Source organism: Calonectris borealis, chromosome 10 (assembly GCF_964195595.1).
Source record: "Calonectris borealis chromosome 10, bCalBor7.hap1.2, whole genome shotgun sequence".
Classification (NCBI taxonomy): domain Eukaryota; kingdom Metazoa; phylum Chordata; class Aves; order Procellariiformes; family Procellariidae; genus Calonectris; species Calonectris borealis.
In genome coordinates, this window is record NC_134321.1 from 18579286 (window position 1) to 18584017 (window position 4732).

General features: G+C 41.9%; 1 long non-coding RNA gene across 1 annotated transcript; it reads right to left on the reverse strand.

Annotated features, from left to right (window-relative positions):
* Nucleotides 1–379: 379 nt before the first annotated feature.
* On the reverse strand, nt 380–4517 carry LOC142085991 (uncharacterized). The gene is made up of 3 exons (XR_012674931.1): nt 4374–4517; nt 1238–1297; nt 380–426 (listed from the first exon to the last, which is right to left on the reverse strand). It is a non-coding gene; the product is annotated as an uncharacterized LOC142085991 (long non-coding RNA).
* Between the last annotated feature and the right edge of the window lie 215 nt (nt 4518–4732).

Below are 4732 nucleotides of genomic sequence, written 5' to 3' on the forward strand. Positions count from 1 at the left end.
GCTAAAAATATCCATTACTCTGTAAGAGTTAAGTGTTGTGGATATAGCAGATCTTAAGAGCTGAAGGTGCTCAGTACTTGGATGCAATTCCTGGAAAAGCTTCAGGAAGGTCTTTCATTAATAGTGTTAAATCAGTAGGTATCATAACTTTTCAGTTGCACGGTTATTAAGCCTTGTAACATGGTTCATTTTAAACTGTGACCGGATAGAAGCTTGACTGTGCTGATAATCCAGTTATGTTTTGGGAATTACTGTGTACCAGTTGATTAGATTAAGAGATGAAGACAGAATTAGGTACCACTTGCCATAGCTACATAGCAGTAGGCTTCTGTACGCGTCACAGGATTTACTGTAAGAGACTACGCAGACAAATTCTGAAGAGACAGATGATATAGGCAAGAGCATTCCTTTGCTGTTTAGGTTAATCTGTGAATAAGAAAGGCAGGAATTTAAGGGAGAGGTATTATATTCTCTTTGATTAACAAAGAGAAGCAAGCTGGCCTAATAAAAACACACACACAAATCCCATTTTCAAAATTTTGTCCTGCTTTTGTCATCACTGGAACAACGAAAATGAACCACAACATCAGGAATGTTTTTCTACTGTAACGACATAAAATAAGCTGTGTTTATTTGTGTGTGTGGTATACTTTCACCAGCCATAGCTATACTGTCAATGCTTAAGAGTACATCAAAACAAAAAGCAGCAAAAGGATGTGATTTTGCATGGGATTACCCATACACGCTACCACACTACCAGACATTGCATTTGCAGTTTTTATAGTTATATAAACCATAGGTAAACATCTGGACTACTACTCTAACCCTACATTTCCATCTCACAATAAAATTTGCAACTGCTCTGTAAAATTTACAGTGGGAAAATTACATGCATTAATTATTGTCTTTGAAAAAGACATACTTTTTGGTGGCAGGACAGATATTTGCAGCTAATTTGCTTCACATCACTGTGCATTTTTCAGAGGTCTCTCCCAAGTATTTTAAGAGTGATTCAGCAGTAATTCCAAAACAATTCTCAGAAATTCTTTACCATGTATGGACATAGAGACTTTCCCCACCTCCCTTTTTTTCCTTTTTGGAGTATGCGCTGCAGCTTACCAAATGAGTGTAAGATTTCTGATGCAACTTGAAAATGGACTATGTTCTACGTTTGCAAATGATTGATTATTTCAGTTTGGGTTTAGTAGTTCACCATTCATGAAGAAATATTACTTACTGGTTAGAGAGAGGGCTGTGAGTCAAGACACCAGACTCGATTCCCAGTAGTGTTCAAGACCTGCGAATTCAAGCACTCATCTACATTTTAAGCGCCTTATTTTCCATTATATACAAAATACTTCAAGAAGATAATATAGCACGGGACACAATGTACTGTATACAGTAGTTAATACTAAAAACTTTTGAGACTCTCTATGAAATATTAAGAACTGAGTTATGCTTCTATTCTATAAAACATTCATAAATATGCATGGGGTTGTTTTGGGAAATGAAAGAATTGTTCCTGAAACGAAAGCTCAGGGCACACAGCTCTTAAATCTTCACTGATGGATGAAGGCAAGATGCAATATGTTTTTAGACAAATTATAAAATGCCTCATTACTAAATTATGAATTAGTGAAATTCTCACATATTTCATACATTGCTGTTAAATAGTTTACTCTAAGATGACACAGGATCTATTTGTAACCAGCCTGCAGTCCTGATATTTCTACAAGGTCTATAAAAATTGGCTAAATTAAGTTAGTTTTATGAAAATTGTATTTTAATAGAGTCTACTACAGACTTAAAAAAAACACAAACTTGTGGTTGTTACTGTCAGGAGACTGATTTTAAAAAAATAAACTGTGGAATACTCTGCTTGGTTTTGTGAAAGAAACGCTCCTGCCTATTCACTACCTGGGTAATGATATTTTGTCTTGAGATGTGTATGGGTAAATGCCTCGAGCAACATTTTCACAAGTGACAGTTAAGGATTTTAGCTGCAGTAACCCATACACAATACAGGACAAGCAGAAAATAACATATTTCTCTAAGTCACTGACCTCCCCAGATCCAGACAGAGGTAGTAAATTAACAGGTGGCCTTAAGGACCACAACAACCAATAAAAGACATAAACCACGGATACCATTAAATGCGAGACTTTGGGACTGGGCGTTGATTTTTATTGTCAAACTGTATAACTGCTGCAGGCACAAGATTCACTACAGACTTCTCTTCTGTATTGATTTTGTTGAACAGCAATCAAGAGTTCAGTATTAAATGGCATGCAGCTCAAACTGAAGCTCCTGCTTCCTGCACAGAGGTTTTAATCAATTAAGTCTTCCCATTATATATTCTCATTCACTCTGTGTAACTGCCTTACATAAAAACATAAAAGAATGATAATGTCATTTGTAATCATTAATACTCCATGAAATTCCCTTTACTCATTAATTTAGTAACTTTTATAGATCTTCAGTGTGCAAGGCTTTAGAAGCAGGCTAAAAATTGCCACAGATTTTCTGCATGACTTCTCATCTTTGCAACTTGGAATTACACAATTGTAGTGAAAGACAAATTGAAGTATCAGAAAGAGTAATTCCTTCAGTTACACAGCACTCTTGACAGTCAACTTGACCTTATTACATGGGGTCCAATTAAGATTCCTTTGCCATCTAGAGTTTTAAATGACCACTATTGATCATAGCTACAGCATCAAAGATAATAAACCCTTTCTCCAATACAAACGAAGTATCCTTTATCTTGGGCAAAGACGGTGAAATCACCAAAATAAATCCAACATAAAGCTGAAAAATTACTAACAATTACTGGCTTAACTTTACATAAACTCTTCAAATTGTGTGTGAATACTCTTGCACATGTAATTGCACATACAGAAATTCAATCTGTTTTTATCTTTGCAACCTCTTCACAAGGATGACTTCTGATAGAGACAATTTGTTACTACCATAAGAGCTGAGGAATGAAAACCTGAATCAGTGCTCAAACACTTGCTGAAAACACTGCAAAAGTAGAGAGAGATGTAAAGTATAATTATGTGGCGGGTTTGATTGAGGAGATATTTAAGTAATTAAGAATTCCAGTTGATAATATGAAATGGAGGGAACTATTAAAATCCATTTATAGAATAGAATCATAGAATCATTAAGGTTGGAAAAGACCTCTAAGATCATCGAGTCCAACCGTCAACCCAACACCACCATGCCCACTACACCATGTCCCTAAGCACCTCATCTACACGTCTTTTAAATACCTCCAGGGATGGTGACTCAACCACTTCCCTGGGCAGCCTCTTCCAAGGCCTGACCACTCTTTCAGTAAAGAAATTTCTCCTAATGTCCAATCTAAACCTCCCTTGGCACAACTTGAGGCCATTTCCTCTCGTCCTATCGCTTGTTACTTGGGAGAAGAGACCAACCCCCACCTCACTACAACGTCCTTTCAGGTCGTTGTAGAGCACGATGAGGTCTCCCCTCAGCCTCCTCTTCTCCAGACTAAACAGTCCCAGTTCCCTCAGCCGCTCCTCATAAGACTTGTGCTCCAGGCCCTTCACCAGCTTCGTTGCCCTCCTCTGGACACGCTGCAGCACCTCCATGTCCTTCTTGTAGTGAGGGGCCCAAAACTGAACACAGGATTCGAGTTGTGGCCTCACCAGTGCCGAGTACAGGGGCACGATCACCTCCCTGCTCCTGCTGGCCACATTATTTCTGATACAGGCCAGGATGCCATTGGCCTTCTTGGCCACCTGGGCACACTGCCGGCTCATGTTCAGCTGGCTGTCAACCAGCACCCCCAGGTCCTTTTCCTCCGGGCAGCTTTCCAGCCACTCTTCCCCAAGCCTGTAGCGTTGCATGGGGTTGTTGTGGCCAAAGTGCAGGGCCCGGCACTTGGCCTTGTTGAACCTCATACAATTGACTTCAGCCCATGGATCCAGCCTGTCCAGGTCCCTCTGCAGAGCCTTCCTACCCTCGAGCAGATCAACACTCCCGCCCAACTTGGTGTTGTCTGCAAACTTACTGAGGGAGCACTCAATCCCCTCATCCAGATCATTGATAAAGATATTGAACAGGACTGGCCCCAAAACTGGGCCCTGGGAAACACCGCTCGTGACCAACTGGATTTAAGTCCGTTCACCACAACTCTCTGGGCTCGACGTCCAGCCAGTTTTTTACCCAGCGAAAGGTACACCTGTCTGAGCCATGAGCCGCCAGCTTCTCTAGGAGAATGCCGTGGGAGACAGTGTCAAAGGCTTTACTGAAGTCCAGGTAGACCACATCCACAGCCTCTCCCTCATCCACGAGGCAGGTCACCTGGTCATAGAAAGAAATCGAGTTGGTCAAGCAGGACCTACCTGCCTTCCACAAACCCGTGCTGGCTGGGCCTGATCCCCTGGTTGTCCCGGACATGGCTCGTGAGTGCCCTCAAGACGAACCACTCCATAATCTTCCCCAGCACCAAGGTCAGGCTGACCGGCCTGTCGTTCCCCAGATCCTCCTTCCAGCCCTTCTTGTAGATGGGCGTCGCATTGGCGAGCTTCCAGTCATCCGGGACCTCCCCTGTTAACCAGGACTGCTGGTAAATGATGGAGAGCGGCTCGGCAAGCTCCTCCGCCAGCTCCCTCAGTACCCTCGGGTGGATCCCATCCAGCCCCATAGACTTGTGAGCGTCCAGGTGGCGTAGCAGGTCGTTAACTGCTTCCTCTTGGATTAT